The sequence below is a fragment of the Lepidochelys kempii genome, chromosome 1, assembly GCF_965140265.1.
Source record: "Lepidochelys kempii isolate rLepKem1 chromosome 1, rLepKem1.hap2, whole genome shotgun sequence".
Taxonomy (NCBI): Eukaryota; Metazoa; Chordata; order Testudines; family Cheloniidae; genus Lepidochelys; species Lepidochelys kempii.
Window position 1 is genome coordinate 108,253,987 of NC_133256.1, and position 24,208 is coordinate 108,278,194.

Genomic DNA, 24,208 nt, shown 5'->3' on the forward strand with positions numbered 1-24,208 from the left:
GGAAGTGGGTGGGAAAGAAAAAAGATCTGCCTGACTGTGAGCCCTAGATTTCTATCGGCCTGCTTAATTGTCCACAAATACGTCCTTCTCTTTGACTTTCTGAATGCTTTCATTTGCCATACAGAAGACTGGGCTAAAACTCTCTGTCAGCTGCCTTCACGGCTTTCCACAAACTTTTCTCTTTAGTGTTGCCAACAAAAAGGCTTCAAGTACCGGGGCTGAATCCCTGGTTTATTTTTTACCTGTATTTCCTCATGCTATGCTGTCTTCCATGGGCATTTGTTAAAATTTCCCCTAACTCAGGCAGTAAAATGAAATCTGAACCTTTCACTCGTTTGTTAAAGAAAAGATCTACAAATTTTCTGCGGCATGGATTTGCAGGTAAGATGATGGGCTGAATTTGTATGTTTTTGCTAATAAATGTATTGTTGCCCCTTTCACTCGAGCAGTAACCCATTATCTGGGTCTAGGGCTGAACAGTTTCCATTAGGAGGAGAAATTGATACTAGCCAAGTATTTCTTTTGTTTAATCCTGTTTGTTTAAGAAGAGTGAACAAAGGCCTGTTTCTCTGAACACAGTAGAAACAGACAGCAACAGGCGGTTCCCTTGCTTATAAATTCCCAGGTCTGCATTTCCAGTCAGTTCTGTGCCCAAAGAGCGCGCTATCTCTTTCTGTCTCTGCTTCCCACCCAGGGCCACTCTCAAGACTGTTTCTCTCACTTTCTGCTGGTTTTCTCCTCTGTCACACACAGCTTGCCTAACAATCACCTAGCTCATGCATTTGCAACCAGTCCCAGGATAATGCCTCACACTTCATAGTTTAGCCCTGCTTTGGCCTTGCCATGTGGGCCATTGCTTTGGGTGGTGGCTTCTTTTGTTTCCAGCTACCTCACTACACAGAAAGGGGTTCCAGAGATCCTCCTATGAGTGGGGTGCTTAGCTTTAAACAGGTCTGTGATTGTCCATAGATCAAAGAGCCACATGCTAGCTGTGATTAACACCTTCAAGCACAACAGTCTTTTACAGGAAGTGAAAGCCCACTTCATAGACTATTTGAGCACTTCAATACACTAAGTAATAACTTTCTAGGCAATAATGTGCCAAGATGTAAGATTAGTCAGGATACTGGGGTACCTTAAGAGTGTTTTTAAGTATTTGGACTAACTTCATGATCTGTCTACTTATTGTTAATACTTGAGGTAAGCCACACTGGTGCACGTTCTTTTCCTCCAGTACAGTGTCTGCACTAGAATTTGCACTGCTGCAAAAAAACCCAGTGTAGATGGGCCTTATTTACCCATACAGTGTTTCAGAGGTGATGAGCAAATTTACAAACCTGGCAAGTGTGAAAGCTCAGGGTCAAACAGAACACCTAGGTTCTTTTCAGAAGGGGCGTGTGTGTGTATATATATATATACACACACATACCCCCCCCCATACATACGTACACACACAGAGAGAACACAAGCTAGCTGCCCTTTTGTTGAGCAGTGACACATTTTGATGGATCAGTGCCACACCAGGAGAGAAACTGGTGCTACAGACCCAGAGTATCTTCTAGAGTAATTCACCAATTTACAAAATGTCCTATTTATATTGAACAGAGGTGGCCAAAACAACATCAAAACTGAACTCTGGCAACTTTGCTTGCAGAAAGCCCAACTAAAACCTGACTCTGTCAAACCCTATCTCTGTGACCCACCTTGGACCTGTGTCTTCTTTGCTCAGTGCCCACAAAGTCTGTTCTCATCTCTTGACTTTTCCCTGCACTTTTTACCAGAGAAACCTCCTTAGGCCAACAGCACTAGCCCTTGGACTCATGTTTTCTACACTAAATGTGGACTAGTTAGGTGGCCCTAGGCAATCACCTCTCTCCAGTCCAGCTGCTCTGCAACGCAGGTGTGTCTAAACTGCAGCTAGGAGTGGGTAGACAGGCTATTTTTAGTACACTAGCTGATGTATCTGTCTATCCAGGCTGGGAGGCTCACTCCCAGTGGTAGTGTAGACATTCCTATAGAGAACTCCTCACACAGGCTTGATTATAACCAAATGCGCAATGAAGCCAGCTCTTCTGCTACTATCAGTTCAGACAAGAGAGTGCTTAACCCACACAATCCCCTTAGGTCACTGTCTGGAAGTGGTTGTTGTCGCTGGGTCCTCTATGGGCTTGTCTACATGCAAAGTTGCCATGGTTTAACTAGAGATGTGATTTAAAATGGATTTAGTTAAACTGGTGCAAAAGGCTGTGTGGACATGCTTACATAGATAACACCCTGGCTAATGCTAACTTAGCTAACCTGCAATAATTCAGTCCTAAATGAAATAAAAATGTGCACATAGAGATTTGTAATGGTTTAACTAAATGAGCTTAAATACAAGGTTTAAATTAAACCAGTGTAATTTCTGTGTGTAAACAGGGCCTATGACTAGCCTTTCTATGGAGAGTTTCATATCAAGCATTTGCATTAATCACTCTTAGTATGCATTTCATTCACACTTTTGCCACAATGCTATTTATGAGGTGGAGTTGGTGATGTGGTGGTTGAGGTTTCTGTCTGTACATGCTAGTAGAATGTAAATTTTTTGGTGTGGTGAGTTGAAGGGAAGTTACCATGGAGTAAGAAGTCTGAGGATGAAGTAATGAATAAATAAGAGGGCTGAACAGCTGAGGGATTACATACAAAAAAAATTACCTTAAAAAAAGGTTAAGTTTTATGTGTAGTGAGGTAGCTGGAAACAACAGAAGCCACCACCCAAAGTCAAGCACTCAAAAATTAAGAAATGCCAGAATTAAGGTTACATGTGTAACCTTAATTTAACCCCCTTGTGGATATGCATTAGGATATAGTCTAATTACATACAGGCTCCATATCCTAGTCTCCTGAGATTTTCAGGGAGATGGCAAAAGGCAGATCCCTGATAAAGGCCCACTCACCGGCAAATTTTGAGTTACTTCTCCAAAGCATGGGGATGCTAGACCTGCTCATTATACAAGTTGTAAGATTGTTTTAAGCCTGTCTTAAAATCATTCTATTTTTTCCTAACCTTGTTCTTAGAAACAGATGAACTGTTTTTGCTGCAGATTTAAAACATAAATAAATAAAAAGTCAGCCTTCTGCAGACACCCGGCATGGGAAATTTCAGCCTGCATGGTTAAAGTTTGACAAAGTTACAAGCAACTGAAAACAGAATCTTATAATGGGAAATGTCCAGCAACCTTAACTACAGGCATTGCTGCCTGCAGTCAAGCTCTCATCTGTATAGAAATGCATGGGAGCGGAGAAAGACTGACCCTAGGGAGATGCTGCAGTGGAGATGTCTGCAGCTGAGGGGTCTGTATTGGCAAAAGAAATGATTGCAAAGGTGGAAGCACAACCAGAACTAAGTGCCTAAGATGCTTATGAACATTTTTTTTCTTGGGTTTTGGGAGCTGTCCTAGGGTGATTCCCTCCCAGGCGCCTTCCACCGTCAGGCCATGGCACAAAAAGTGCACCCAGCCTCTGGTTCCCTTTGGTTCGGCCTTACAAGGATGATAGTTTCTCAGTGTTTGATATAAAACCATTGTATACATGTTCCCCAAGAGCTCTGGAGTAAAACCATTCTCCAGCTCCCACTGTAAACACATAAAGACCGTAGTTTTCCAGTCCCCTTTCCTGGGACATCGTGTCCAAGTCCCCCAGCCAAGACTCAATAGCAGCACTTTGTTCCCAGTTCCTTTTGCCCCAAATCCAGGGTCCCGCTCACCAGCCCATCCATCTGAGAGTGACCAGACTCTTTTAACCTGGCCCCTCCCTTGGGGCAAGCGCACCCTGCCCCCTCTTGGGGCGGGATGAGGGTAATTATCTCCCCACAACTGAGCCCATATGCTCACCCCAGGGGTGTTCCATTCCCCATGTCTCCTCCTGGCCTGTGAGTCCTATCCCTGCCCTTGTTCCAGGCTCAATTTCCCCAGACCAAGCTGGAACTTCACCTTTTTCCTAGGGGCCACTGCCTAGAGTGATTGTGGTAAAGTGAGGAAACTTCATTTGGCACTTTAAGGTGGATCCCTGGGGAACACAATACAGTAGACTCCTGCAGATAAATCTGCTGTGAACGTGGTTTTGTATATATATTGTGAGTATGATGTGGGAAATATTTTCACAGGTTAGATATAACTTCATGTATAAGTGGCAGAACTGAGCCATAGGCGGGCTATGTAATGTCACCCCTTACGAAGCCATTCGAAAACTGTGAGCTCCAGACACTTCCCCATCTCCCTCTAGAATCTGGCAAAAGCCCAACCCCCCTCATGTAAAACATTCTCCTAAAGAAATCGCTTAGACCCAGAGTTTTAAAGGTATTTCGGCCTCTGCACTCAGTGCCTCAAGGCCTAACTGATTTAGGGGCTTAAATCTCATTTTCAAAAGGGATTTAGGCATGTAAGAGTCTAATGGGATTTAGGCTCCTGAGTGCATAAATTTCTTCTTAAAATGAGATGTAGGCTCCTAAATCAGTTAGACATTGTAATGTTAGCACAGCAACACCTACATCAGTGGTGGGCAACCTGCGGGCCGCATGCAGGCCATCAGGGTAATCTGCTTGCGGACTGTGAGACATTTTGCTGACGTTGACCGTCTGCAGGCACGGTCCTCCGCAGCTCCCAGTGGCCGCGGTTTGCTGTTCGTGGCCAATGGGAGCTGTGCGAAGCTGTGGCCAGCACATCCCTGCGACCTGCCGCTTCCCTCAGCTCCCATTGGCTGGAAACGGTGAACCGCGACCACTGGAGCTGCAGGGGGCCATATTTGCAGACGGTCAATGTCAGCAAAATGTCTCGCAGCCTGCAATCAGATTACTTTGATGGGCCGCATGCAGGTTGCCCACCACCGACCTACATACTTTTAAAAATCGGGGTCTTTGTCTGTTTTGATTGCTGATTCTTTTACATTTTAAAAAAAATCATGATCACTTAGAAAAAGAAAACAAATCTGTGTATTATTTGGAAAGTTGTAAAGCATATTCTGATTTTGGAATGTGTAGCACACCTAAAATCTGCCTATGCACATTGTAAATCAGGCTCTTTTAGCCAGCTGCATAGATGTTATAAATAGTTGAGGCGCTCCCCCTGGTGGTTATTAAGTATAAGTCTGCCTTGGGTGAAATCAAGCACATTAAAATGTAACAAGGCAGGTAAATGTGACTTTTTGGGTAGATTGAGCTCCTTGAGTCTAACAAAGGGAACTTTAAGGGGTGACTTGATCAGTTGATAAATACCTATATGGGGAACAAATATTTGATAAGGAGCTCTTCAGTCTGGCAGAGAAAGTTATAACATGATCCAATGGCTGGAAGTTGAAGCTGGACAAATTCAGAATGGAAATAAGGTGTAAATTTGTAAGAGTGAGAATAATTAACTCTGGGAAAACTTACCAAGTGTTGTGTGGGTTCTCCCCCACTGGCAATTTTAAAATCAAGATTGGATTTTTTTTAAAAGAAATGTTCTAGGAATCGTTTTGGGGAAATGCTATGCCCTGGTTTGTACAAGAAGTTAGAATAGATGATCACAAATGTCCCTTCTGGCCTTGGAAGCTATGCATATTTGTAAATCAGCTGGAAAATAGAGTTCAACAAAATGATCTGAACATTACAGAAAACCCAAAATATTGTGGTAAATATATTATGATTCCTTATTGAGTCTTTTCCTCTGATAGATAATCTGGGCTGTTAGTACAGCTCACTTTGAAGTGTTTAGCCAGATTGCCTCAAAATTTTTGATTTTAGCCTATGGAAGAGCTCCGTAGTGCTCAGATACTCAGGACCAAGTCTGCTGAAATTCGACAGGCTCTCTGCTACCTAGGTAGCCTAGTGCCAGCAATTGTCACTGAAAAGCCATACATAGCTACTGCTTCAATATTCCGTTGAAAACTATCATCTCGAATGGATACATCAAGATACTGTGGTGATAAGGGTCATTACAATACCTAGACATTTTAGAGGGGAAACAATAATTGGGGTTCTTGTTGGAAGGGAAAAGACTGAATGGATGGGTAGATGAACTAAATTACCCTCTCATCCACCAAAGCCAGGGTTCTAGGCATGTTGGACGGTGCTATAGGGAGTTGCACAGCTACTGTTGCCTGTTTCAGAGGTAAAAGCAAGGCTTAATTAAGCAGGATTCAGTCTTTCAAAGGCAATAAAATTAGCCCATATCTTCTGGCTGAGCTAGAGCATATCTCTTAGAAAGATATCCAGTCTTGATTTAAATGTTTCAAGTGATGGAGGATCCACCACTTCCCTTGGTAAATTGTTCCAATAGTTAATCACCCCACTATTTAAAAATTGACAGGTTTCAGAGTAACAGCCGTGTTAGTCTGTATTCGCAAAAAGAAAAGGAGGACTTGTGGCACCTTAGAGACTAACCAATTTATTTATTTATTAAATTGGTTAGTCTCTAAGGTGCCACAAGTCCTCCTGTTCTTTTTATTTAAAAATTGTGCTTTATTTCTGCTTCGTCATGATTCTCCAGGACCCTTGCAGTGCCGATGTGCTAATGTTAAATTCTTGTGCGATTTGCAGTGTGTGTGAAGCAACACTGATTTAATGACCAACCATACAAATATCTTTCATAAGGTCATTTTAAAATGGGATCATTTTAAAAATATTTTTGAGGAAGACTGCAACAACAATGGTATTTGAAAACGGGACTTCGAATTCCCATCATGCACCATGATTATGAACAGATAGATGTGAGCAAATCCATGATTCTGGGCTATGGATGCTTCCAATTATGTTTTATTATAAAACTGCTATTGAGATGCATGTTGCTTTGTTTTAATTTATATGTGTTTTTTTTTAGTGCTTGTTTTGCAGCTGGGAAGTGCTTATGGTGCATTCCGCTTGCTCTTTTCCATCCTATTATGCAGTATTTCCCATGTAGTCCATTTGATGTGTCTGTATATGTGTCTGAATTTTATTTCAGAATTTTTATTACCTTGTCAAAATGATTTTGACTTCCCATTTCCACTTTATAATACCAACACCTTCTTACTGCAAATGTTGAATGTATTGAAAATGTCATTTACCAGGAAATGTCTCGGTTCTTTCTTTCTTTCTTTCTTTCTTTCTTTCTTTCTTTCTTTCTTTCTTTCTTTCTTATTAATCTTCTCCTGTAGTACATCACATATTCATTATCTATCTTTTCTGTCAAAGTTGGAGTAAAAATTTCTCTCTCATTACATGCACTTAAAATCTTAAAGAAGAAAATCCCATGATATGGATAATTTAAACTTGGAGAACATTTAAATTTGAAATAATTATACATTACAAACTGAATTCCAAAATTTCTGTTGTATTCAGTGCCTGTCTTCTGCTTCAGTGTACAGAGTACTCAGGCTGGCACTGGCAGAAGCCCTCCACTGAAGAATATTGTCTTATTTTGTTTGCTCATAAATTTTAATTTATTCTATATCTTAGCTAAATTTTCACTTTTAATGGTGTAATGAAAAAATGCTACTTTTAATGGAATTACATTAAAAGTTAATGTTAAGTCTGTTGCTTTATTTTTAGTGTTTTGTTTTTTTGTAGTTTGTGAGCTTCCTCTTTATGAAATATGTTCCGAAAATGTGTCAAGAGTCCAGTGTTCAGGATTAGGATGTTGCTTCCATAAACAAATTTGCTACAGGAAAGCAGTGCCATGTAAGTATTTAGAATAGCAATATGATATACTCCAGATCCAAGACCTTGTTTGTAATTTTAAAGTGACCTTAACTCTTCTTTTGTGTACTTTCCTCAAATCTCTCATTCCTCAGGCGGCAGGATTTGGGAGCAAGTTATGAGCCTCTCCAAGGCCCACTGATATGAACAAGAGTCTTTCCGTTGACTTGGTTAATATCAGCGTGTAGTTGAAACTTACCTACCTGTTTTAATGTGCATATTAATCCACCTATTTTAAATTTAAAAATATTACTAGATCACAAATACATGCACATTACTCGAATTGGCAATGACATGCACAAGGCAAAACGAGCCTTGAATGACCTTATCTATGATGGGGATCTTCAAATACTGGTTTCCCACATTGAATAAAAGTTGCATTTAAAGCTTTGCATGTATTACAAGGTGTATTAATTTTAGCTGTGCTAATTATGTATGGTTGCTCATGCAGTTTGGTAAAACACTTGAAATCACATATAAAGGCCTTCACCACTGTTTCATATATTAATTTGGCAAAGGTGTCCCCTTGACTATAATATATTGTGACAGACTCAGACCAGAAGAATATAAGAGAGTGCTGGAAGGCAGGTATATCAGCCTTCAGAATGAGCAGGCTCTTGTTCCCTGGATAAGCAAACAAAGGCTACTGCAGGCCTATTAAGACACCTGACGCCAATTAATCAGTTAAGGGCGTTAGGCTAATGGACACAGGTGGAACCAATCAAGGTCCCACTTACACTGTTTAAAAGCTCTCCTTCTAGTGCCTTCCAAGAGGCTGAAGTGAAAGGAGCTGGAGGAGAAGAAGCATTGCTGAATCCTGAGGTAAGGGTGAAGCTAGGAAAAGGGGACCATGGGGGAAGTGGCCTAAGAATCAAAGGAGTGTCAGTGGTGAAGGGAAAGCCACCAACAGCTGCTACCATTAGGGTCCCTGGGCTGGAACCCGGAGCAGAGGCCATGCCCGAGTTCCCTCCTGCTCCCCATACTCTACAGAGATCCCCTGGAGAAGGGAAGCAGGACTCGGTCCAGGCAGGAAGCCGAACTGTGCCTACTGAGCTCTAAGGAGGGTATTCCCCCTTCCCGTCTCCCATACTGGCCGGTGATGAAAGTAACTCAATAGGCTGTGACTCTTGCTGCTACACTGAGAAAGGGAGGTTAGGTTGGGGCCTTATCAAGTTTCTGAGGCAACTGAAACCGCCCAAAAGCGCGGGACCCACCAATACAGGCTCGGGACTTTATCACAATATGTACTAAAATAATATGCATTATCTGTACCATATATACAATAGTATGCATTAAGCACAAATAACATAGCAGTTATATAGCCTAAATTGTCCTATATCTTTACTATAATCCTCTTCTCTTGTGCTAAGTATCCTATAATGCCTTGCATTCGCTGAAGTAAGCTTTGGCATAAGCAGATTGGAAACTTGTCAAAATCAAGATACATTTGTTCTATGTCTTAGTACAAGGTAGGGAAGGAACAGAACAAGAAGTTAGGGAACTGTGACAAACAGGTTGGATTTTAGAGCCGTGTAAAGAGATGTATAACTTGTCAAATCATCAGATAAAAAATACCAGCTGAAATGTATAACTTTGGGAATACACCTTCTGTGTAAGGTGAATTAATTTCACTGTATAAGATGACTTTCTGAAAACTGGTGTGGTATAAATCTTTTTCCTGTACTACATTATTACTGGTTTATAGCAATAAATTCAATGGACGTTGGTTATTTTGTCTCTTGAGTATAATGAACCAAAGTGTGGTCAAGCAATTGACTATACCATTTATCAACAAAATGATCTCCACGGATCTATGCTGACAGGTAGTGGTGTGCCAGCTTTCCCTAACTGTAGGTGTGACACAATATATGATTTTTGAGGGAGACACTGCAATCCCAGATTACATAAGAAATCCCCGCATGTCAGATCCTAGATACTAAATTATGCCTGTTATTAATCTTTGAGAAATCTGCTAATTTGGAGAAGAACTAAGGATTGTGGCCATAGCTGTTTCATCCCATTCAGCATTATGTTTAGGCTTATATTCTGCAATTAGTACACTGAATTTTTTAGATTTATTTGCATTTCTGAGAATTCAGCTCTGGTTTCAGCTTCCTCTACTTAAAACCACAGCACTAGAAAATGGCATGTTAGGAATGAGAGAAGTGTTATGGACAAGATAGGTAGAAAATAACATGGACAGAAAAATCATAAAATAGGATTGCAAAAATGTAAGGAAAAAAATTTGAAGCACATACTCAATGGGAGGGAAAAATCTTGAAATGACTAATGCCAGAAGACATAAAGGTGTGAGATAGTGGGCTGAAAATAGCCTCTGCCTCTATGGTGGTTGTACTCCTGTAATACAGTCTGTTTCTACGTGACTGAGACCTGGAATGTTGTGTTATGAGGACCTTGTTATCAGAAAGACATGGTCAAAGGTATGAGAGAGATAAGGGGGGTGAGGTAATATCTTTTATTGGACCAGCTTCTGCTGGTGGAAGAGACCAGCTTCACAAAACTCTTCTTCAGGTCTGGAAAATATTAATCAGAGTATCACAGCTAAATACAAGGTGGGACAGATTGTTAAGCATTAGGGGTTAACATATGTTGCTTGAGATCACATAAAATGAAGTGGGCAATTAACAGCTCTGCAGTCATAGGAGAAAGGAAGAGTAGGTTACAAATTGTTGTAATGAGCCATAAAATCAGTGTCTCTGAGTGTAGTATGTTTAATGTCTAGCACAACCTCCTTCAGAACACTAGCCTTGCCACCATGGATGTCACCTTCCTGTACTTCAGTGTCCCTCACCAAAAATATCTACAAGACAATGTACCCCACTCAGACATCCACCCCAAACACATCATCAAATTCAACCATTTCATCCTCAGCCATAACAACTTTACATTTAACAACACACACTTTGTCCAAACCCTGGAAACAGCCGTGGGTACTAGGATGGCTCCCTGATATGCCAACCTCTTCACAGACCACCTTGAAGAAGAATTTCTGGACCAATGATATACCTAAGATACGCAGATGGTGTTTTCATCCTCTGGACAGAAGACCTAAATTCCCTCAAAGATTTCCATTGCAACTTCAACCACCACCACCCATCTATCAGACTCTCTCTGGAACACTCCCTCACCAGCATCAACTTCCTGACACCAAGATCAACTTCACGATGAAACCTTTCAGACAACTATATACAAGAAACCCACAGATCACCACACCTACCTCCACAGATCCAGTAACCACCTCAGACACACCAAGAAATCTGTTATCCACAGCCAGGCACTTAAATACCACAGAATACTGGGGCAGACCAGCGATCCTTCTAGTCCAGTATCTCATCTTCTCACAGCAGTATCTCATCTTCTCACACTTTACCACAGCAGGAGATCTCATCATGAAATGGGTCACCAACATACCTCAAGAGAACCTGCTTTAATATATTTAAAAAAACCCACCTCCAACTGCACACCCTAATTGTCACCTACCACTTCACAGTGGAATGCATACGGGGGATCATCAAACAATTATAACCCATTGATTAGTGCCCCATCTGGAAAGACCTCTTTATTGAACCTTCTCTTCTGGTCTTCAACCCCCACCCCCACCCCCACCCATGCCAATTTCATCACCAGAAACAAGCTCCCCATAGATCAGGACAGAAACTCAAAGCAGCACCAGACCCTGCCAGAACAACAGATGCAAAACCTGCAAACATCTCTCCAGTGCTACAAATAGCAACACCCCTCATAACACACCTTTCAAGATCCATGGGTCCTACACACCGTGTGGTGTGCTGCATCATGGACCAGATCACCAACATACCCTGAGAGAACTTGCTTCAATACAGAAATAAATCTCCCTCTGACCACACACCCCTAGTTGTCACCTACCACTCCACATTGGAACCCATACAGGGTATCATCAAACAACCTCAACCCATACTTGATGGGGATGCCATCCTGAAAGAAATTTTTCCTGAACCCCCTCTTCTGGCCTTCAGACAATCTTCCCAGCCTCTCAAAGCTCATCAGACACAAGCTTGCCACAGACCAGGACACACCAACTCAGTGTTCTCTACAAGAACAATAGATGCAAAACCTGTAGACATATCTCCACTGCTACAATGATCAATAACCCCAGAATACACCTTTCCAGATCCATGGTCCTACATATACCTGTAAAACATATGGTGTACCTTATCCAGCACATCAATTTCCACAACTATGTGTCTGAAACCAGACAATCACTACACTCTCTAATGCCAGTCACACAGAAAAATAAGACAAAAATGCCCTATTTTACCCAACAGCGAATACTTTTCACAAAGTGATCACTATATATGATCTCTCAGTCCTCGTCCTCAAAGGAAACCCGCACAACACCTCTGAATGATGAGTCTTGGAACTTGAATTCATATCTCTGCTAGCTACTAAAAATTCTGGACTAAACAGAGAAACTGGTTGTATGGCTCATTTCAAGAATTTGTAACCTATTAACCCTCCTTTGTCCTATGCCTGCAAAGGTGTTAATTGTCCACTTCATTTTACATGATCTTTTGCTACTTATGTTAACACCTTTATGTTTAACAATCTGTCCCACCTTATATTTAGCTGTGACACTGGCCCAAAGAAGAGCTCTGTGAAGCTTGAAAGCTTGTATCTTCCACCAACAAAAGTAGTTCCAATAAAAGATATTACTTCATGCACCTTGTCTCCCTCACATCCCGGGACCAACATGGCTACAATAGCACTGCAAACAATGATGGAAAATGGTCAAAGGTATTCAGAGAGGCAATAATGAACTTTTTAATGGGATGATGCATTGATTTACCATGGACGATTAAGCAAGCTAAATATGAATAGCTTGGCTAAGTGACAACTAAGTGTGAGAGGAATCTGAAAATACTACAGAAAAGTTTAACACCAAGAAGGGAGAGGATTTTTTTTTTCAGTAATAAAATGGAGAGGGAGTATGTGTGATAAACAGGGGGAATGAAATGGAATGTAACTAAGAAAAGGGACATTTGGGATCCATGTTGAGAAAAACTTCTTGATAGTGACATCATTTAGCCTGTGAAATAACGGGAGTGGTGGAATCCCTTTTACTAGGTAGATTTTAATCTAGACTGGACAAAAGGGTAGTAAGCATAGAGCTGGAGATGGTCCTGTATTAACCGCGGGGGGTGGACTAGCTGACCTAATTTTCCATTTCTAGGTTCTTTGCACTAGAAGGCTCTCTGGCCCTACATACTGTTCGTTTTTTACATGCTTTTATCTTCCTCCTTCTCTTCCTCTTTGTGAAACAAGCCCATGTGTGTTTGCTCCAGTGCTTCATCCTGATAATTTGGTCTGCACTTTGTGCAAAATAGCTTTTCTACTTCTCCCTGTTCATTTTCAGTGACCTAGGGATCTATGCTCCTCTGTAGCAGCTGGGCCACTATAACCTTGTGGATTTTTTCCTAGAGGTGCGGGCGGCAGAGTTCAGGATTCAGTAGAAGCCTTGCTAACGTAGGCCTCCTGACAATGTGCTGAACTGGCACATCCCCTTCTTATTGGAGCTGACTGGAACATTTTCAACAAAACAATTTTTTGTTGGAAAATGCTGATTCATCAAAATTGAAATTTTTCCCTTGAATATCTAATTGTACAATAATTTTAACTTCCAACAGAGTTCTGTTCAGAATAAACTATTTCATTAAAAATTGGTTATGGGTGAGTGTATATACATTTATTGTGATACCTTGGGAATTCAAACACATTGCCATCAATGGCTACTGTATGTCTACATGTCTGAGAAAAGGCATGAAGGGGAATTCCTTTAGAAACTGGTTGCATTTTGAAGTTGCTTTCATGTCTTATTTGCAAATCAAAGGAGAGAGGTGAAGAATAATCCCTTAAAGTAAACTAAACAGGATTCTTAGTTTAATGGCATCAATATTCGGCAGAAAAATCCAGACTCCAAACAATAGCTTCTGAGACCAGCTGAGTGTCTTAGACCTTACAAAGGAGAGCATATACTGGCTGCGAAAAGCTGCTGCTATTTCAAAGATTAGTGCATGCAGCTAGTACAGCACTCTCCATACTGTTCCTGTATTTAATCTGCAGGCTGTCCCAAGTAGTAGTTGAAGAAGAAGAAAAAATCTGTGAGAGCTTTAGATGACACTAAAATGCAATTATTTTTCAGCATACATGCAAGTGTTCATCATCTTGATACTACTCATCATGGGATCCTTCATTTTATTTGTATTCCACAGGTGAGTACTTTGATATTATAAAATCAATTTAATTGTTTCACTCAGACAATATAAAATGAAAATGCCCCATGACTTGATTCAAAATACATGGGAATTTTGCCAGATGCTGAGTCATTTGATTTACAGGCAAGTCTGTTAGTCGCCCAGGGAATGTTCAGTGAACACTACTGTGTTTCAGAGAGTTATCTATAGTATGAGCCATGACAAAACTATTTTGAACACCTTAATCTGCGATGTAAGCTTGATGGTGATTCATTGAGACTAACTCCTCTCAGTCCTGAAGAAAGGGTGACAGAGGTTGATTACAACTCCATACCACTTAAGGAAGGATTGAGAGAAATGATAGATACTTAATCATATCTAGAAGACTTGTGGCATTAAGGAAGTCTGGGTTAAATCCCTCTTTTTTTTTTAAATCCACATGTTTAGTGGCCTATTGCTGGCTGACATTTTAGGGTGGGAAAGGATGGTAAAAACACTGGACCGGGACTTAGAGGATCAGGGTTTTGTGCACAGTGCTGCCATTGTCTTGTGATGTGACAAGTAACTTTACGTCTCCATGTGAAGTTCTCCATTTGTACCTTACCTAACAGGAGTGAGGAGACATTTATGTCCCTCTAATGTTTGTGAGGGACTAAGATGTTATGGTGATGTGGGCCATATGAGTACCTAGATAGAAAGCTGAGGAGAAGGAGAAGGCTGTGCTCCAAGAAGTGTGAATTTAAATTTAGAGAGCCCTGTACCTGTTAGGTAAGTATAACATCAAACTTCAATACTTTTAAACTTGTTTACTCGATATAAAACCTAGAAATATAGTACACATAGGGTCTGTAATAAATAACCAATTTCTTCTGTTTAGAAAGGGCATTAAGAGACTTTTCAACAAAGCTGTCACCTCATCAAAAGCTTTGTAAGCATCTAGAATATTTTGTTAAACCCGATCACTTATCAAGATGTCACTTGCGTTATTTGGCTCACGCAAGCAAATCAGCCTTGAATTGTTAGTTGCTCTATCGGCACAACTCACTTAACCTTGGTTTTCTGACAGATTGCCTGCAGCTTCATTAATTATAATCTAGGAACAGAGACGGGTAAAGAAAAAAGAATCAAACAACTCCCTGATGTTTTTAGATTTATTTTTGATGCAGCTAGTGTGTAGGAAATGATATGATTTGGTACCTAAGGTTCATTTGATCCATTAAGGCAAAACATATCATTATCACTCAGTGCCTCAAGTTGGAAGGGTAGAAAATTAGACAATTAAGGACTCAAGTATCAAAAGAGAAGAAACATAAATACAATGGAATGATCTAAAATAATGAAACACTTTTGGTAATTCCATTTATTCTGGGGAATGCTTTTGCAGGAAGGGCCCCTCCTCTTGCCCCATTGTCTTCTTTTGCAGTGGCATCTACAGCCTTCTCACTGTTAAGAGAAGCGGAGCATTGTCATGAATTCTAACCTAAAGGGACTGATCACATTTTTAAGAAGAATGAACATCAACCAGTTGAGAGCCTTATATAGTATTCTCCCCCATTCATTCAAAAAATGCCAACCTCTCAGGTAGCTTCTCTGATAAGTTCTAATAGAGGATTTTTCTGTGAATATACTGAGGAAAATACTCTCTGCCATGTTCAGTGGGTGGATGGCAAAGAGCTTTCTTTTTTGTCAATATTCCCCTCTTCCATACAAGTTCTTCACTGGGAATAGTAACACAGATGGCTGGATTTGCTGGTCTGTCACATTCACTTGATTTTTTAAACAGGTGGAGCATGATCCAGAATTCCTGCTGGGTAGGGGAAGTCTCCACTAGTGTAAAGCTAGTGGAGATGACTTCCTCGCTTCCTACACCAGAGCAGCACCACCTGGCATGGGAGGTTGAGAAGGGTATCTTGGGGACAGGGAGTGGGAAGGCAGTGGGGAAGAGAGGAGGTATGGTGGAGCAAGGCTCCACTGTGGTTGATTCCCCACTGACGTAATGTCCCCGAGGGATCTTATACTAGAAGGACACTGGACCAAGATCCTGCCTGAAGGTTTCTGTGTTGTTCCTCATGCTTTAGACCTTACTATGGTCACGTGTAGGGATCCTTAATCAGAAAGGCTGAACTAGGTTCGGCTGGTCGCGGTTCGCCGCTCCAGGCCAATGGGGGCCACGGGAAGCGGTGCGGGCCGCGGGACGTGCTGGCTGCCCTTCCCGCAGCCCCCATTGGCCTGGACCAGCAAACTGTGGCCAGTGGGAGCCGTGATCGGTCAAACCTGTGGATGCGGCAAGTAAACAAACTGGTCTGGCCCTCCAGGGGCTTTCCCTTGAACAAGCTGTGGACCGGCTTTGAGAACCACTGGTATACACAAACTGCTAGGTTATTCAGCTAATAAGCTCCTGGAGAACCATTGAGAAATACCCCTTGTGATTAATGTACTCGGTGGCTAGGTGGTCCGGTGCCAGAATTGGACTGTGCGTGCCATCTATCGCTCCTCTGCAGTTAGGGAAGCCCATTTGTGCAAAGCTATCCACAACGTCACACACGTTGCCCAGAGTCACGGTATTTCGGAGCAGGATGCGATTAATGGCTCTGCACACTTCCATCAACACGACTCCAATGATCGACTTTCCCACTCTGAACTGGTTAGCGACCGATTGGTAGCAGTCTGGAGTAGCCAGCTTCCACAGTGCAATCGCCACGTGCTTCTCCAACGACAGGGCAGCTCTCGTTGTCGTGTCCTTGCATTGCAGGGCTGGGGAGAGCTCATCACACAGTCCCATGAATGTGGCTTTCCTCATGCAAAAGTTCTTCAGCCACTGCTCGTCATCCTAGATGTGCATCACGATGTGATCCCATCACTCTGTGCTTGTTTCCCGAGCCCAAAAGCAGCATTCCACTCTGGTCAGCACCTCAGTGAATGCCACAAGCAATCTTGTGCCATAGCTACTATGCATGGCGAGATCAATGTCACACTCCTCTTGCCTTTGTAGTTTAAGGAATAACTCCACTGCCACTTGTGACGTGTTGGTCAGAGTGAGCAGCATACGGGTCAGCAGTGCAGGATCCATTCCTGCAGGGTGCGCAGTACACAAACCGTTGAAAGATGGCGCCAAATGCGGACAGAAGCACAGGGATTGATGGGAAGCGAAGCAATGCATCACAGGGCATTGGGACTGGACCCAGGATGCCCCATGACCTCCTCCGCTTTCCCACAAGTCTTAGCGGCAAAAGAGAAAGAGGTGCTCTGTGGGATAGCTGCCCAGAGTGCGCCGCTCCGAATACGCTGCAAGTGCCGCAAGTGTGAACACGCTATTGCGCAGGCAGCTGTCAGAGTGAACCACAACAGCGGTTTCCCTTCTGCGGTCTCTGAGCAGCACTGTAACTGCCGGCTCTGTCACTCTGCTAGTGTAGACGTGCCCTAAGGTTCCTTTTTCTTTTCCACCTGCGAAAACTTTCCCAACCAGAAAGGCTCTTCAGGAGGAAAAGCAGGGAATAAAGCAACACAGAGTTTTTAACCCAGTGGTTTTCAGACTGTGGGCCGTGACCCAGTACTGGGTCACGGAATGTAAGGCACTGGGTCGCAGCGGCTCAGTCCCGTAGGCGGTGCAGCCCGGCTAAGGCAGGCTAGTCCCTACCTGTTCTGACACTGCACTGCGCCCTGGAAGTGGCCAGCATCAGGTCCAGATCCAAGGGGTGTGTGTGTGTGTGGGGGGCATGGGGATCCACGTGCTGCCCCCACCCCGAGCACTGGCTCCACACTCCCATTGGCTGGTTCTCAGCCAATGGGAGCTAGGGGACGGGGGTACCTGCAGGTGAGAGCCACACAGAGCACTTGTGCATGTCCGCCTAGGAGCTGGACTTGCTGCTGGCTGCTTCCAGGGCACCAGGACAGGCAGGAAGCCTGCCTTAGCACCCCCACTGCGCCGCTGACTGGGAGCTGCCTGAGATAAGTCTGTGCCCCAACCTCCTGCTCCAGCCCTGAGCCCCTCCCCCCCAACCCAAAGCCCCCTCCTGCACCCCAAACTCCTCATCCCCAGCCCCACCCCACAGCTCTCACCCCTGCACGCCAACCCTCTGCCCCAGCCCTGAGCCCCTCCCGCACTCCAAACCCCTCATCCCCAGCTCTGTTGGGTCACGGGCATCAACAATTTTCTTCAACTGGGTCAGAAAAAAAGTTTGAAAACCGCTGCTCTAACCAACGCCTCTTTGCCTTCATCCAGAACCATAATTACTAGAGGGAATCTTTATCCATTACAAACACTTGTACAAAAACTAAACATACATCTTTACGTACCTCCCGTGATACCCATATTATGAGTGTGCTCTCCATGTAGTCAGAACATCCTTGAGGCAGGGCTATTATTTTGCCCAGCCTCTTAGTTGGGGTTAGAAACCTGCCTAAAGATGCTGAAGTCGTGCTGATAAATACTTGTGGCCGATGTAGTTCATTAACTCCACCTGGAATAAAGGTAGGTGGAGTCTTTTCTGGAGGGAGGACTCTAGGGGGCTAGGACTGGGGAGATTGAAACCTTAGGGACAGCCATGCTCAGGGAGATGTATGTTATGTTGCTGGTTTTGTATTACCAGTTAAGCCAGACTTAAGGCAGGGAGGTGAATTGGGGCATTGTCTCAAGGCCTGGGCATTGTGTTGCAGAAAAAGAGGAGTCTCACCTTGTGCAGTACCACACTGACACAGGGTGGTGGTAATACTTTGCACTGTTCATCTTCAAAGCACTCTATAAATATGAATTGCTAATCCTCCTTCCATCCCTGTGAAGTAGAGCAGTTAGTATAATCACACTCCCTCCTCCACAGACCCAGAAACAATGACTTGCTCAGGACCCCAGGGGGAGTTGTTTCTGAGGCAGAATTAGAATGTCAGCATTCCTGGTTCAAAATCCCATACTCTAAGTAAGAGATAATGCTCCTTTCTCTCCCTGCGCATAGTCTGAAGTGTGCTGTTAAACTAACAGTGCTACAACAATTAAATCAGGAAATCATTTCATTTAGCTTTCTGGTAGAGAAGAGGAGAAGAAATGTGCCAGAACTATATCCCACTGCTACTTATTTTAATGAAGAAGACAAGGAGCAACAACAGGAAGGAAAAATTAGCTCTGATGATTCAAAAAGTAAGGCCATATTTTTATTATACTAAGTATAATGAATGTTCCTAGGCACTCTCTTTGCATGTTGTGCAGTAGTGCTGCTTGAAAAGTAAAAGAAATCAATGTATAGAAGAATGCTAGGTAGACGTAAAAGCATGAGATGGGGCAAATGGAAAGGAGGGTAGGGGAACAGAGTTGGAGAAACACGTTACATTGCAAACACTTAAATTAGAAGCTCTCCTCTAGCAGCACGGACTCTGAAGCACTTCTAGTACTGACTAGCCTAGAGGGCAAAAGACCAGAACTGGGAACTGACCCAAGTTTCCTGGTTAGTGCACAGCATTACCATTGGGTCACCAAACGGGCCCAGTCTGTAAAATCATAACAAATATTATGGCTGCATTTCAGCTTTCCTGTGGCTGGGCTGTGGCAGTGACTGTTAATTTTTTTTTTTTTTTAATTTTAATTTAGTGCTCTCAAAGGTGCCATATTGTCAGCACGGACATCACAGTCCACTACTGTGGTGCCATAGGGTCTTGATCTTTCCCTGGGGGAGGCCTGTTCTTTTTAAAACTTTCACTTCTGAACCACCAAACAGCTGAGAAATTCCAGTTACTCATTGCTTGAAATGAGTTTGTTCTCAGTCAAGTGACTGTCACCAAAACACATTGTCAGACTTGGCACTAACTGACAAAGCTCCATGGACAGTTTCAATGATGTCACTAGGGCAACACTTGCATAGCTTCCCATGCCAGTCAAGCATTATTTAATTTGAACTGATACAGAGACTGAGTTTCTCTCTTTCACCTAGAAGTGGTCCCTGTATGTTGCTCAAAGGGGATTTGTGGTGAAGCTCATATTGCCACTGCTCATGCTGTATATCTTCTGTGGCTAAACTCTTGCATTACATAAGCATCAAGCTGAGTTTAAAAGATTACCTACTGTATGTTTAACTATTGCAAGCTGAAGTGAGTAATAAGGCTATTGCTATTTTTATAATGCAATCTTTTTGCATAAGGTGAAAGTTAAAATGCTGGCAAAGATGAATGAAAGATGGTACTGGAAGAACTGGAATAAGAAAAAAGAAAAAAAGATCCAATTGCCGTATGGAGTTGTGGTATTGTACATTCCTCCATTTTGCGCAGTGTATCGTATGGTATAACACTAATTAGAGCCCTCCTAAAATATTCCTTACAACAATACATTTTGTTTAATATTTCATTATATACTTTATTTAACATGTCATAACTGGCCATAGGGGAGAGAGACTTTTGGAAAGTGTTTCTTGGTCAATTAGGAGTAATTCCCTGTATGAAAGAGTTTTTAAAGCAAAACTTCCAAAATTGGTTGTCGTTGTGTGTTGACTTCAGTGGGGTTTGGACCAGGCCCTTAACTAGGAGTTCTTGGGCTCAGTGGTGTCCAGATGGCCACTAGAACCTGCACTTTACTGTTACAATATTAAACCAATTTCTCTGTGGTTTGGGGGGCATTGTGACTCTGGCCTGATTTTACTACAAAAATCATCCTTTTAAGTATTCCTTGAACACACATGTGTAGAGACAGAAAAAGCACCATTAAAATGAATGGAAATCAAGAGATGAGTGTTTTTTCATTTTGGAAATGTTTTCATTTCCGTTCAGCAAAGTCTTTCAGAGGGCAAAAGGTGGGTTTTAAAAGTCTCTTGCTGATACTAAATTTCTTCCTTGTGGAGAACTGTCAATTTGTTGTTTGGTTTTGGCTCAACAGTGGTTTAAGACACACACACACACGGAAAAGAGAGAGGATAGAATAGCCAAAGATATAAAAATCCTGCTCTGATGCTATCTCTCATGCTTGCAGTTGAGTCAATGGAAAATCACCAGTCAGGTCAGCAGACATGCACTTTGATCTCTGGACCCCGTCTCTTTTTCCTGATTGGGGATAGCATCAGTATTTCATGTTGGGACAGGGCTACTTAAACTGTCTTAGACTGTTGTGCTGGTCGTGGCAATGATATTGTGAGGTTTGATACTTTCCAGAGTTGACTTAGAAGCCAAAAAGATGGTGTAATGGTTGCAGGACCAGCTGCATCTTTCCCCCGCCCCCCTCTCAGAAAGCATCCCTTCAGGTGCCCAGCCTCATACATTTATATATCTTGGGACAGAATTTTGCAGTTCTCCCATTCCTCAACCAGAGCTTGGGCTACGGTACCTTGTGTATCCACGGTTGTTACCGCATAGGTCCGACTGAATTTGGGCACCTTCAGGTGTGTGACCAGTGGTACATAGTGATGAGGCAACCTTATTAAGCCAAAGCATAGTCTATTTTATCAGTTGGAATAAAGCATTAGAGAAAAAAGGATTTTAAAACAACTGCCTACGTGCATGTCTATCTCTTACCTGAAACTCAGCCTTCCTGTGATAGTGACCTAGGCAGGCCTAGGTTCTCCAGACACCCCAGCTTTGCCTCAGACTGGTTCCCCTGAACAACTAGAATCTTTGAATCTATGAAACTACTGTTCCTCTCTTGAGAGTGTGTGCTTATTTAAATGCTGCTACAGTTGTTCCTTGCCATTCATGCACCTTTTCCTTCCCTGCTCAGAACCAGTTTTATAAGTTGGGCTTGAGACAGGGGCAAAATCATCAAAGCTAATAGTTCTGGCATTGTCCCTTAATAACTCAAAAGTGTTAATGGAGAGGTGGCTGCCTTGAACCATATTTTTCTTTCCTGCCTGTTTTTCCAGGCAGCCTCCTATTGCAATAAACCAATATATTCATACAGTAAACATCCCAATAACCAGGCCAACATGCAGCATTCATAAATTATCTCAGGACGGCTTCAAATAAATCAGTAACAGGGTTGCCTCTGTAGCACTCCTCGGTGGCCCGTCAGGGCATGATTCATAGAATCATAGAATATCAGGGTTGGAAGGGACCCCTGAAGGTCATCTAGTCCAACCACCTGCTCGAAGCAGGACCAATTCACAGTTAAATCATCCCAGCCAGGGCTTTGTCAAGCCTGACCTTAAAAACCTCTAAGGAAGGAGATTCTACCACCTCCCTAGGTAACGCATTCCAGTGTTTCACCACCCTCTTAGTGAAAAAGTTTTTCCTAATATCCAATCTAAACCTCCCCCACTGCAACTTGATTCACCCAGTTGTGGGTCTCCGCTGGCCTGTCACTGTCTCTGTGAGGCCCTCTGTCCTTTAGTCCTACCTCTTCTAGGCTGTTAAGGTCCAAAGCAAATCAGAAACTAAAAACATGACTCAAAAAGGGTTGTCTGATGAACCTTCAGTAGGACCCTGCCCTTCTAATTAGGACTTGTCTCAAAACAGTCCATGCTTCTGTTGATCCACAAGGATCTGGGTGTCCCTATTGGCAGGGGCTTATCTGCCTGGTAAGCTAGCTCAGTCTCTGTGTTACAACCAGGCTTCTTTCCCATCAGGAGAAGTGGATCTCTACTCTCCTTCCTGGTCAGCAGGGCTGTACAGAGGTTTTTGCGGACCCTGGGGCTAAATCTGAAACTGAATCCCACCCTTCCAAAAATTACCTCTGAGGGGAGGCTCGGGGTGTGCGTGAATGTGTGTGCACCCTGCACTCACCCCTGTCTTGTGGGGCTGGACCCAGATTCCTGCTCCAGGCATTGTGACCTGGTGTGTGGGGTAGCAGTGCCACTCAGGTTTGGCCTGATGGAGGGGTGGACAGGCCAAACCTGAGTGGCGCTGCAACCCAGTGTGCCAGGTCACAATGCCATTTGGTTTGGGGGCCCTCTCAAATGGAGAGCCCAGGAAAAACTGCCTGTTTTTGTCCCCCGCTCCCTCCGGGCGGCTCTGCTGGTCAGCCCTGAAGTGAGCTAGGTCTGGTCCTTTTAACTCCCCTCTTCATACCTGACATTTTGGTGCAGGTGTAGCAGGGCAGGGCCAACTGTATCCACAGGCTCTCCTTAACCCTCTGGCTGTCAGGGTGGGGCCCATCTGCCACAACACACATGGTTAGGGAAGAAGAACACAGTGGGTCCAAAAATGACATGCAACGGAGAGGGAATATCCAAAATTCCAAACCTTAAATCTTAAATGTTTAGCATCCAGCTGATCTAGTGGGAGTGGTCCAGTGTCCTCAGTGGTCAGGTTGTGACTTTATTTATATATATATAAAATCTCCATAATCCCCAGAGTCCACAGCCAAAGACATTCCCAAGGTGAGGGTGATGTGTGTTATCTCCCAAAGCTCCTGAAGATGCTACTTGGAAATAAGCTGGTACTTCTTTGACGGTTCTTTGGGTACCCAGGACTGAGAGTCACCTTGTTACCCCCTGCCTCCACTGAGAGGGACACTTGTTTGTGCTTAACTGGGTGTCAGCTCCCTGACACCACCAGCTTGTTAGCCACACAAGCACTCTCTTCTGAGCTATGCCAACCCTTACTTTGAAGCATTCCCAGTAGTGTCCAGCCTCCTCTCCTTTGAACAGTCTCAGAAATACTGGGTCTGTTGCCCTCTGAGGAACAATGTATACACGAGCTTAAATGATTCAACTCATGCTCATCTCCTTGTACAATACCATAGAACTGAGATGTATTTATAGTGGAAAATAACAACAATAAAGTATTATCAAAGATTCAAGATGTTGTGAGTAAGGATAATGGAAACTAAAGAGTTACATATAAAACAAAATCATCGTACAGTACATTTTCTAGAGCCTAAACTTGATAGGCTATTCTTCTGTCTAAACTAAGATGTTTATCTCACCCTAATGTCCTCTGCAGTGTTTCAGATGAGCCTGGTAGAGATTCCATTTTCATGAATATAATCACACTGCCCAATTACTTCCTAGGTGCAGAGTAAAGGGGTATCTCCTTGCCTTCTGCTTATATCCCCAATGTTCATTGTCCACCTCTTTGACAGTGGGTAGTTTTTTTATGAGTCCCTGCTTTTTTCCTGCCGATTTCACACCCCCCTGTTGATTTCGTATGTAGATGACAGTTATGTTGGCTTACAATGCTTAATTTAATGCCAGCTGATAGGTGAATACAGGCCGAGCCTCATCTCCTCACACCCAGCCCTCCCATGTTGAGCCCCAAATACCATCACCTGGATCCCCATGCAGACTCCAATTGACCCTGCACCTGGAACCGCCAATGAGTCCCTGTGCATCCAGAACCCCCCCAACCCTTCACACTGAGC

At 43.1% G+C, this 24,208-nt stretch overlaps 1 long non-coding RNA gene across 1 annotated transcript; it reads left to right on the top strand.

The window, feature by feature from the left end:
• The first annotated feature begins 324 nt into the window (after positions 1-324).
• On the top strand, positions 325-20,183 carry LOC140904937 (uncharacterized). The gene is made up of 5 exons (XR_012156684.1): positions 325-381; positions 7,562-7,672; positions 13,890-13,959; positions 18,954-19,072; positions 20,067-20,183. It is a non-coding gene; the product is annotated as an uncharacterized lncRNA (long non-coding RNA).
• Positions 20,184-24,208: the final 4,025 nt, after the last annotated feature.